The following is a 12,739-nucleotide window of genomic DNA, read 5'->3' as shown; positions in this document are numbered from 1 at the left end:
GGGTGTGGATAGTAATTTCCATCATGAATCTTTTGGAGTTGTCTTATATTCTTGCCAAGTCTATCAAAGTCAGTCATCCCATAATGTGGCTGTTACTGTGTATAATGTTCTCCTGGTTCTGCTCATTTCTCTCTGCATCAGTTCATGTAAGTCTTTCCAAATTTTTTTGAAGTCTGCCTGCTCATCATTTCTTATAACACAATAGTATTCCATTACATTCATATAGCACAACTTGTTTTGCTATTCCCCAGTTGATGGGCATCCCCTCAATTTCCAATTCTTCCCTACCACAAAAAGAGCTGCTATAAATATTTTTGTATGTGTAGGTCCTTTTTCCCATTTTTATGTTCTCTTTGGGATAAAGACCTAGAAGTGGTATTGCTGGGTCAAAGGATATGCACAGTTTTATAGCCCCTTGGGCATAGTTCCAAATTGTTCTCCAGAATGGTTAGATCATTTCACAATTCCACCAAGAATGTATTAGTGTTCCAATTTTTCCACATCTTTTCCAACATTTATCATTGTCCTGTTTTGTCATGTTAGCCAATTTGATAGGTCTAATGTGGTATCTCAGAGTCATTTTGATTTGCATTTCTCTAATCAATAATGATTTAGAACATTTTTTTTCATTTGACTATAGATAACTTTAGTTTCTTCCTCTACCTGTTCATATCCTAAGACCATTTATCAGTTGGGGAATGACATGTATTCTTATAAATTTGACTCAGTTCTCTATATATTTTAGAAATGAAGCCTTTATCAGAGACCCTGGTTGTCAAAATTCTTTCCCAGTTTTCTGTTTCCCTCCTAATCTTGGATGCATTGCCTTTATTTGTACAACACTTTTCAATTTAATGTAATCAAAATTGTCCATTTTGCATTTCATAATGTTATCTATCTCTTATTTGGTCATAGATTCTTCCCTTCTCCATAGATCTGAAAGGTAAACTATTCCTTGCTCTTCTAGTTTGCTTATAGTATCAGTCTTCATATCTAAATTGTGCATCCATTTTGACTTTATCTTGGTATAGGGTATAAGATGTTGGTCTATGCCCAGTTTCTGCCATATATTTTTCCAGTTTTCCCTGAGTTTTTGCTAAATAATGATTCCTTATCCCAGAAGCTGGAGTCTTTGGATTCATCAAATAGTAGATTAGTACAGTCATTGACTGTTGCCTCTTACGTGCCTAACTATTCCACTGATCCACTACTCTACTTCTTAGGCAGTACCAAGTAGTTTTGATGATTGCTGCTTTATAATGCAATTAAAGATCAGGTACAGCTAGGCTACCTTCACTTGCATTTCTTTTCATTAGTTCCTTTGATATTCTTGACTTCTTGTTGTTCCAGATGAATTTTGTCATTGCTTTTTTTTTTCTAGCTCTATAATTTTTTTTTTTTGTAAAAGTCTCTAATTCTAAAATGACAGAGGAAGAAGTACCTATTCAAAATCAAAAGATCTGGGCTCAGTCTCACTTCTGATGCTTACTATATGTGTTATATAGGAAGGAAGAGAGAAAGGAAAAAAGGAAGAAATGAAGGGAGGGAAATAAGCATTTATTAAACTCCTACAGGCTCTATACTAAGTGTTATGTAAATGTTACCTAATTTAATCCCTACAACAACCCTGAGAGGTAGGTGTCATTATCATCCACATTATACCAGTGAGGAAACTGAGACAGAGGACAAATAACTTGGCCACGTCACACAGACATTAAGTACCTGAGGTTGGTTTTGAGCTCACGTACTCCTGACTAGCACTCTTTCTCTTTCTCTCTTCTTTTTCTTTCTCTCACTCCTATTCCTGTCTCTCCTCTTTTCCCTTTTTCTTTCTCCCCTTTCTTCCTTCCTTCCTTCCTCTCTCTCTCTTTCTCTCTCTCTCTCTCTCTTTCTTTCTTTCTTTTCTCTCACCTATCTCCTCTTTCTCTGCTCTCTATTTTTCTCTCTTTTCTTTCTTTTCTTCCTTCCTTCTTTCCCCCCTCCATATGTGTATTATATATTTATATTTATTATATATGGCAAGAAAGACTACTTAGTACAGATAGTAAACATTAGGTCACTTATGAATTATTCCTTTATTGCCAATGAAAGTAATTTTATGTTGTTGTTTTATTTTTTCCCTGTAGACTTTTGCCCTTAGTGTTTACTTACATGAACGTAAGAAAATGAATAGTAGTAATGTACTAGAATGAGGTGTTATTGGGCAAATTATCAAATGAGGTTTTTTTTAAATAAGAAAATGGTTGCTATTTCTCCCTAACTCACCAAGATTGTTTTAATTCTAGAAAGCTCATTTGAAATTAGAGTTGTTTTCCCCAATCTGGGCTATATTTGACTTAAACTCTCCCCTCTAAAAAACATTTTCTCTACACTATTATAACTAATAAAGTTGGCTCCTTTTTCCCAAACATAATGCCTGTGTGACATGCAGTTGCACAGGAAATGAAACTGTCATGCACCATGTATTTCTTAGCCTCACTAAGCTTCTGAATAGTGTGGATTTGGTTTTATTGAAATCTCTACCCTTCCTAGAGAACAATTTCATTTTGATTACATGGTCACTGATTCATTTTTCTTAATGATGCTTGTGTCACCTTTCTCCACTAATCTAGAGCATTGTATATTGTTTTCTGTGTTATTTAATTCTTTTTAACTCTTTTTTTCTCTGTTCACTCTTGCCATGGCAAAAGTTGCTGTTCTGATTTCCACATAAGCATTTGAAAACCTGTCAGAGTCCTGTTTTCATTATACACTTTTCATTATTACTCTGTCATCACTGAACAAGTTTGTTTCAAAGCCTTTTGGAGAAAATGACAAGAAACATGACATTTTCTTTCCCTGGCCCTTCATTAGATTAGAAATGCCATGAAAGATTTAGATTTCATTTATTTTTATTAAAAGGTATGATAGGTTTTCCCTGGCAAAAGAGAAGACAAAAAAGGATAGGAAATGTTGATGTTGAGTGCTACCATAGCTGAAGATATCTGAGTAAAAAACTCTTCAGCAGTATATCTTTTCTATTTGATTTTCAAGAACTAATATTTCATTCAGACAGTTTCTTTGATCATTGTGTTTACTGAAGAAATAGGGCTCTCTAGGAATCATGGGGGAGCATGAAGTCAGAATTGTATTCAAACCAAATTCACTAGAGGTTCAATATAATTATACCCTTAGAATCTGTGATGAAGGCTAGCCTTAAAATAAGGTGCTTTTGAACAGTGAACTTGATGTCAGAAGACATGGATTTGACTGGCTCTGCGAACCCGGACAAGTCACTTTTTTTTTGGTAGTTGTCATTTTTGTTATTTATAAAATTAGGGGCCTGGATTAAATTATATCCAAGGTTCCCTCTAACTCTGAATGCTATAATTCTGTAAAATTTTTTATTAATTAACACCCCTTGGGCAGAGTGTACCAATAAATTCCATTATGACAAATTAATAGCATGTGAAACTAGTAATGCTTGCAATAGTTTGAATTTTGCTGATCAAATATTCTTGTTCTTTATCTAAAAAAACAAACAAAAAAGCCATGCATTTGTGTTGCTTGTATGAAGGTTTAAAATTCTATTTGGTGTTACATTTTAATTATTCTTTGTATTTAATGCAATATAAATACTGAAATATGTTTTTCATTTTCATGTAAAGTCATATACATATAAAATAAAACTGTTCATTTCTCTCATTAACATTAGTCATACTCTCCACAAATACACAATGAATCAGTGGTAAGAGTGAAAAAACCTAGGGAGTGAGCATGGCACTGTCTCCACATAAGGGCTGCCCAAGACCAGGCTGAAGATGTTAAACAACATATATGTGAGGAACACATGTTGATAGAAAACCTTCATAGATAGAAACCTTCATATATCACACTCTGAGATACAACAGGGTAGGCAGGGTCATCATTTTATTCCTGTGGGCCTGTTCTCTGCTAGGCACAGTGTACAATCCCTGCCAGGAACTAATCTTTTTTTTTTTTTTGTTGTTGTTTTGTTTTGTTTGTGTATTTTTTTTATATTTATTTATATTTATTTTATTTTATTAGGCAATTGGGGTTAAGTGACTTGCCTAGAGTCACACAGCTAGTAAGTGTCAAGTGTTTGGTCTGAGGCCGGATTTGAATTCAGGTCTTTCTGACTTCAGGGCCGGTGCTCTATCCACTGCGCCACCTAACTGCCCGTTTGTTTATTTTTTTTTTTTTGATACTAGACAACATGCTAGTCCCATTTAATCTGGATTCATGACTGATGAGTTTCTCTCTGCCTTCACCCTTTCTCTGTATACCTTAAATGTACATACTAGCATCCGCAGCCCCATATAGCTAGGATGTGGTGATTTGAGAATCTTTCTTTAATAAAGGCAGACTAAATGTCTGTGAACTTCCATATTTACTATGAGCGAAATCCAGTGACAGTACTTCCAAGATATTATTAAGTCTGTATTTCAAACTCCCTGTTTCTGGTAATGATTTAAAGGGTTTTTGTTTGTTTGTTTGTTGGTTTTTGTTTGTTTCAGATATCTATATGAGTTAGGGTTAGAAATTTCTAAAAGCCTCTTAGTTTCAAATACAAATCATTTGATACAGAAAAAAAGCTAAACTTAGAGATTAAGGTTGGTTGCCATCCAATTACTGGTATACATAGCAATAAAAAATAGCTCATGTTTTCATATGCACCTTGTGAGCAAAGGATACAAAAGTATTATAACACTATAATAGAACATGTTATTTGCTAAGGAGTAACAAACAACTTGGAGAACATATTTCAACCATGTTCATAGTTCTATTTAATTATTTAGCCCCAGAAAATAGTAAACATTATTAGACTTTCATTTATTTATGTGAAAATTAAAAGTCATCACTGTCACTTTTGTTAGTTTCACCTGAATTTCAATTTTCTTATATAGAGAAAACAGTAGATTGACTCTTCTTCCTCATTTTGAATGTTATGAGCTGTGTAGTGTCATAAATGATTGCTTTCTTTTGTGTTTTTCAGCTTCATAGCACAACATTGAAAATATTTACTTTCTTAAGAAAAGTATATAACTATTGTGTTCTCATGTAGAAGACAGAAGATAGTACAAGTTGCTTTGATGCAGGTAGAAACTTAATATGTTCATAAATTTGCCCCAATTAACCTAAAGTTTTCATAAATTTAACCAGAAATTCATTCTTAATATATTGTCCTTTTCATTTTGTTATTATGGTATGATTCAGCAAATTAACACTTACTAATAACCCTTTAATTTCATGCAATTTAGTGTAATAATTCAAGGATCATAGTGACTGCTTCTAGGGTCTGGTTTTCTAAAGGAGTTCATTTCTGGAAGTAGATTGAAACTGTATACACAACAGTAGATTTGAAGTCAGAAAAACCTAGGTTTAAATCTCACCATAAGCATTTACTTGCTAAGACTCTGAATAAGTCACTTAATATCTTTCACTTTCAGTTTTCTCATCTACAGGATAGCTAAAATAATACCTGTAACACATTTCCTATTGCTATTATGAAGACTGGTTGAGATGTTGTATGTAAAGTGCCTTGTAAACTTTAAAACACTGTATAGTCAATAATGACTGTTATTCTAGATGGATATGTATTTCATTGTATGATAAAGCTGAAACTATCAATCTCTTTTTGTTTTCCTTTTAATTCAATTGAAAACAGGATATTAGAGGGAATCACTTTTCAAAATGTTATGCTTAGAATTGTAGTCATATTAGAATAAGTTCACATAGTCTAGCAAAGAGGCCAACAGACTTGAGTGCAAAAGACCCGGGAAATATAATAATGAGGAAGCCTTTTATATGTGGGCAAAACTTTGAAAATCATAAAGCACTATATAAATAAGTGATATCATCATTATTAACAGTAATTCAAGAATGTTGGGGGGAAATCAATAACGACAATGGATATAGTTTGCATATGAATATTTACTTTGACAGCTGATTCTAATTAATAAGAAATCAATTAATCAGAACTTAGAGAATTGAATAAAACTGCCTTTTAGGTGTCACAAAAGATAAAAATGGTTCATTTAGTAACAGATTTATGGTTGTAAGGTATCTTAGAGATCATTACAATTCAACCATCATAGTGTAGAAATAAGGAAAATGAAATTCTTAACTTGAGGGGTGCAACTGGGGCCTGTTTTCAAGTGATATGCCTGAAGATACACAATTAAGTAGCAGAGCTGGGATTTGAAAATTGGACTCAAAATCCATTCCTCTTTGTACTTCACCAGATTTGTACAATTTCTGCCCCACCCTCTGCCTGTTTGTTTTCTCTAAATTCTGCCATTTGGGAACAGAGTTCCTTCAAATAGGAAGGGAAGGGTTTAAACATTTATAAACACCTTTATGTAATTCCTACTATGTGCCAGGCATTGTGTTAAGCACTTTACAAATATCTCATTTGATACTCACAATTGCCTTTGGAGGTAGGTACTGTAACTGTTTCATTTTTACAATTGGAGAAACTGAGGGAAACAATTTTGACTTCTCCAGAGTCACATAGCTATTAAGTGTATGAGACTAGATTTGAACTCAAGTTCTCCTGACTCCAGCTCCAGTGCTTTATTCATTTTGCCAGCTAGCTTCCTCACCTTTAAGTGTGGGGAGGGAGGGGGGAGTTAATATGGAAAGAAGATTTAGTCTATTGAATTTTTCTTTAGAACCATGTTTCTCCCATCAAGCTATCTGTTGTTGTTATTGTTGTTTGGAGAGAAAATATCTAGGCCAAAAATCTTTTCAATGTAACACATGGAAGACAATTAAACAAATTATAAATTCTTTTCCCCCATATTATTCCATTCTTTATTTTTAGTTTTCAACATTCACTTCCACAAGATTTTGAGTTCCAAATTTTCTCCCCATCTCATCCCTCCCCCCACCCCAAGATGGCGTGCCTTCTGAATACCTCTTCCCCTAATCTGCCCTCCCTTCTATCTCCCCCACCCCTTCTCTTAGCCCCTTTGCCTTCAATTTTCCTGTAAGGCAAGATAGATTTCTACATCTCATTTCCTGTATATCTTATTTCCTAATTGTATGTGAAAACATTTTTTTCTTAACGTTTCACATGATAGATTCTTATCAGAAACAGTGAACCAAATCTCTGTCTATTCTCCTGCATTAACTAAATATTTAAGATAGAATGTTAAAGACAAAATTAAAATTGCCTATTAAAGTTTCTGTGGGTTGATTAGATATCTGTCATTAACCTCCTAACCTTACCTAGATTATGTTAGTTAACAAAAATGACCCCAATTTCAATGCAAGTTAAAGGAAAGTAGGGACATTTCAGTCACCATTTTTCAAAGTAAGACCTGACAGGATTGAAAGAAGAGAATATCATTAAACCTACCTTCTCAGATGGGACAAAAGACTTTTTTTTCCCTTTTGGTCAATAAACATTTATTAAATCAGTCGATACATTTTTATTGAGTACTGTCTTTATGCCACACTCTGTACTTAGTACTTTGGCTGTGTATAACTGCTTCTTTGTTCACTTTAAAAGATTTAAGGTAAAAATGCTCCCAAGAATTAAATTATCTGCCTAAAAGCACAACTATTTCCTTAAGTGACATTGAAGGACAAGTAATAGTGTCTCAGTTATAGGGTACTTTAGTATTTTATCACCCATCAATCTGAATCAAAGCTTTCATTACAAGATAACACTTATAATTTGATATCAGTTTGGATACTTGTCATTGAAAATGAATTCAGTTTGGTCTAGCTTATGAAAAAAATTCTTTGATGTAAAATTTCTGTTTCTACTTCCTAGTATATATGTATTACTGATAATAACCATGACAGTGACTGAAAATAATATTCCAGTAATTGATATCCCATAGTTTTCTCAATTATAGATTTAGAGCTAGAGGAAACTCATAAAAATCAAGAGCCTTTCCTGAGCTCAAATAGGCTTTAAGTGTCAGAAACAGGTTTTGAATTCAAGTCAGCACAATTTCCATTTTGTCACTCTGACTTACTCTGCCTCCTTCTTTTGATGCCTTAAGTTGGGGGGTGAGTGGGTTCATAGAGTCACTATCTACTATGGCATCTCCTTACAAAAGATATACAATGAGGTTATTTGAATAGAAAGTGAGGCTAGGGTGAGAAATTCAGGACTTGAGTGCTTGCTGGGGAGGTCAGGTCTTGACAATGTGGTACCCTGTTCTGCTATAGGAGATCATTCAGAGAAGAAAAAGATTACTTCTGGCAGATAGGATGATAAATATAGTGGAATTTGAACTGGACTATGGTCATAAAGCCAGGACTGACTCAGGAGTCAGACTAGTTGTTCATGTTCAAGATTTTTTGGAGCAAAATAAAATATTCAGAGACTAATTATTAGGTTTTTGTTTTTGTTTTGTTTTTGTTTTTGATTTTTTTACAATTTATCCATATTGTGGTAAGGATACTTAAAATGCATACAGCACAGGTTCTGGTAAACAAAGCCTTCCAATCATCTCCATGAAGAAATGAGTCTGGACTCAAGTAGCAATGGAAAATCTGTCAAATCTGATGAGCCCTGCCTTCTCACTGGTTTACCTCTTTTATGCATTTAGGTGGTTAGGAAGCTACATTGAATAGTACCTCATTTGATCCTCACAACAACTGTGTAACATTGGTGTTATTATCTCCATTTTATAGTTGAGGAAAGTGAGAGAGGTTACATGACTTCTATAGAGTCATACAGCTAATATAGAAGTATTAGAGGTAGGTTTTGAATTCACTTCCTCCTGCTTCTAAGTCTGTTCCAGTTACCAAAGCAGTGGCTTGAAGTAGCTGAAGTCTCGATTGAGTCTTAAAGATCAACTACCTTTCCTTTTTCTGGTGGGGGTGTGGGGGTGTGGGGGGAGGAGGAATCTATCCTAGACTATATGAGGAGGAGCCTGGTAGATACTGCTCTTATAACACTTGAGGGATAGACAACAATAAAAACAGATAGAGAGGTGTAGAGGAAATATGAAAGGATGCTTTTCAGACATGGTCAATATGAGCCATGGAGATAGCTTGTCATCTGTTTTATAGGAGTCTTTAACTCATTGGCCCATTATTCATTTTCCCAACATTAGTAAGGGATTTCTATGTGCAAATCACTATGTTGTGCATCAGTAAAGATATACTATAAGAGGATTTATCAAAATACAAAAATATGAATGTGTGCAGAACATGGTTTTATGCTTACTATATATATATGTATATATATATGTAAAAATTCTTCTAGTAGTATTAAAATTAGTAGGAACATATCTTATCTGTATTATATTAATAGTAAACCAAAGATGTATGTTTTTAATTCCTAAGATCGAGCATCCAACCTGCCATAGATAGATTCAATTTCTCTTGGCACAGGGAAGAGTTTCACATATCTCTGGGATCCTAATAAACTAGCCCTGAAATATTTCAGACATTTATATGAAGATGAAAGTCAGGGCTCGATAATACTTAAATAGATGCTTTGTTAGGCTGTGAGGGAAGGAGTTCTTTGATTTGTACTTTGTAAAAGAGCTGCCATTATTTTACAGAAAATCTATATCCACAAGGATTTTCCTATGAGGGAGACTTTCAAAGAAGTACTTCATCAACAGAACATATAAGTGATTCCCTCAGAATCCTACTCTCTGTGACTGTGCAGGTAGCATAAAATGACAGGGTGAAAAGTCATCTGCTAAATAGGGTCAATGGAGACAGAGAATCTAAATAACTGAGTATAGTAAGATCTCTTTCCCCTTTCCCCACAAGTGTTTTTTTTTTTTAAATTCAGTTTTCTCTTTAAATTATTCAGCTCCTCACTTCATTTCACCACTGTAAAGTGTCAGTTTTCTTACTTTTTATTCTAATTCCTTTCCTAATTCTCCACAATTAGTAATGCTGAAACACTATTACATGGTTATAACCTTTGGAACATTATTGGATGCAAGGATAAGATAGATTCTGTCCTGAATATCAAAGAGAGTAAGCACAAAATCCAAATAACAAGTAGCTGAGAAAATTGGGTTTCACAGTGAGATTTCCTTTTTTTCAAAAAAACTCATTATCTCATTTTTAAAAATTTAACAATTTATACTCTGTAAAAAATGAGGAGTTATTGATGACTTTTGAAGGGGGAAGAGATGTGAAGAAAGAAAGTTATAGTATTAGGAAGCTTAAGCTGGTAGCAGAATGCAATATAAATTGGAGGGACTAGAGATGGAAAATCAGGCCATTTCAGTAATACAAGTGGGAGATGAAAAAATCCTGACATAGAGGCAGCTATTGGAATGAAACATATTCTATCCATGTTGGGCAGTTGTGAGATGAATCAGGAAACTTTTCAGCATGATGGTAACCTGAAGTTGTGCAATCCTTTTCTTTTGATCAATGAAGAAAGTGAAGCTCAAAAAATATTAAATAAACTGTTCAAAGCGAGACACCATACTAAACGGGAGAACTGTTTCTTGAACTCATTTCTCCCAACTTTCAGTGCTTTGGTCTTTCCACTGTACAGTGGATGGGCTACCTTGGGGAGGTGTTGTAGGTTTCCCCCAACATGAGAAAATTTAGGCAAGGATCAGATGAATATTTGCTAAGGTATTTTATAGTGGTGAACCTAATTCAATTATGGGATGGTTTAGATGGCTTCTGTAGTCCATTTAAACATTGAAAATCTGTGATTCTGGATTTCTAATAATATACACAATGCCTGGCCTGCTACTTTACTTATTGTTACAAATTGAAATTTTGGTTTTTCTAATAGAGAAAGAAAGGTAGATATAAAAGTAAGTTGACCTTTTTATTGAATTGTACTTCTAACACCAATATAAATGTCCTTTGGCAGATAACCCACTAGGGTTATTTTAAGGCTTTTTCTTACATTATAAATTAATTATTGTCCCAAATGCCAACATAAAATGTGAAATAAAGTGACTAAAATGTTTAGAGTTCTTTTAGAATTTTTTAGCTACTACTATTTCATTTTGTGAATAAAGATTGCATAGCTCTGTAGCCTCTGAGAAGTTATAAAATTTTATCTTTATCTCGTAATTTTGGTTCACAGCCTATTGAAAAGAATAAACATGTTAACATATTTTACTCAAATCTATTGAAGAAGTAGTTTTGCCTCATTTCACAGAACCTGGAAAGGAGAGACAAAAGCTCACAAGTTATTTTGGAAGCTTATGACAATCAAAATATTTAAAATTTGTTATTTGTTTCTCCCAACTTGAACAAATTTAAGCAAGGGCTAGATGAACATTTGTTAAGGTATTTTACAGTGAAGGTATTTTATTATATATTTGTTAAGGTATTTTTATAGGATGGTTTAGATGTCCTCTGTACTCCATTTAAATACTGAAGTTCTATGATTCTAGGATTCTAATAATATACATAGTGGACAATTAGATGGAGCAGTAGATAGAGTACCAGACCTAGTGTCGGGAAGATTCATCTTTGTGAGTTCAAATCTGACCTACTTACTAACTGTGGGACCCTGGGAAAGTCACTTAACCCTGTTTACCTCAGTTTCCTCATCTTTAAAATTAGCTGGAGAAGGAAATGGCAAACCACTCTAGTATCTTTGCCAAGAAAACCTCAAATGGGGTCACGAAGAGTCAGATATGATTGAAATAACTGAACAACAATTTGTTTTTTATTGTTGTCTGTGGAACTATAACTTTGATTTAGGCCCTTATCATCTCTTTTCTGGTCTGCTGCAATAGCTTCATTATTGGTCTCCTTGCCTCAAGTTTTTACCCTTTCTAATTCATCCTCTGCACAGCTGTCAAAATATTACTGAAACACAGTTTTCCCATTTAATCCCTTGTTCTGTAAACTCCAGTGACTCTCTTATTTTTATAATCACATGCAAACTCCTCTCCTTCACAACCTTGGTTCCAACTTTTCTTTCTAGATCTTCCTCTTTTATTCACATTCTGTGTTCAAGTGTTAGCTTTCTTGCTGTTTTTCATACATGGTTTTCCATTTCTGTTCCCCATGCCCAGTAGTCAGTACCTTTCTCTCCTCATTATTGCCTTTTACAATCCAATGTTTCCTTCAAAGATCCACGTAAATATTAGCACTTATACGAGGCTTTTCCTGATCTCCCTTTCTGGTCATGCCTACCCTTGAAATTACCTTTTTTTTTTTTTTTAGTTATATGTTGCTTCTAGCATGTAAGCCTTTCGAGGGTATAGATGATTTCATTTTTATCATTATATCTCAAGTACTGAAGCTGGTATATATTATTACTCAACAAATTCTTGTAGTTTTTTTGATTGAATAAAAACATTTTGGGATTCCATATTTTATTTGAAGACTAAAAAAGAGTGTGATTTCCAAATTTGTAGGGACATTGGGCTGATCAGTGATAGAGGACCTCTGAAAGATTCCACTGGGTAAAAAGAGAATTAGAAAGATTGTCTATACAGACACAAACACACGCCAGCACTCACACACACACACACACACACACACACACACACACACACACGAAGAGAGTAACTCTCACCTGCTTGCCCAACTATTGTAAAGTTGTTTTCAAAGAGTTGTCCCCACTCAGCTTAGCCATTGTGTCTATATTTTTAGTTGTACTGGAGACCAGGGCAAGTAAAAACTGCAGTTTAGTCAGCTGGTTGTGGTTTCCCCTTCTCTGAATTCTTATAGCAGTTTATATACCTGTTACTGCAATTTTACACTCTACTATCTATCTATCTATCTATCTATCTATCTATCTATCTATCTATCTATCTATCTA

At 34.1% G+C, this 12,739-nt stretch overlaps 1 protein-coding gene across 1 annotated transcript in view; it reads left to right on the top strand.

Annotated features, from left to right (window-relative positions):
* The window catches only part of CNTNAP2 (contactin associated protein like 2), a 2,649,987-nt gene that overhangs the window by 150,536 nt on the left and 2,486,712 nt on the right, over positions 1 to 12,739 (top strand). The window lies entirely within an intron of this gene.

Source organism: Vombatus ursinus, unplaced genomic scaffold, assembly GCF_900497805.2.
Source record: "Vombatus ursinus unplaced genomic scaffold, bare-nosed wombat genome assembly UNPS02011649.1, whole genome shotgun sequence".
Classification (NCBI taxonomy): Eukaryota; Metazoa; Chordata; class Mammalia; order Diprotodontia; family Vombatidae; genus Vombatus; species Vombatus ursinus.
The sequence above is the reverse complement of the archived record's forward strand: the minus strand, read 5'-3'. Positions and strand labels throughout refer to the sequence as shown.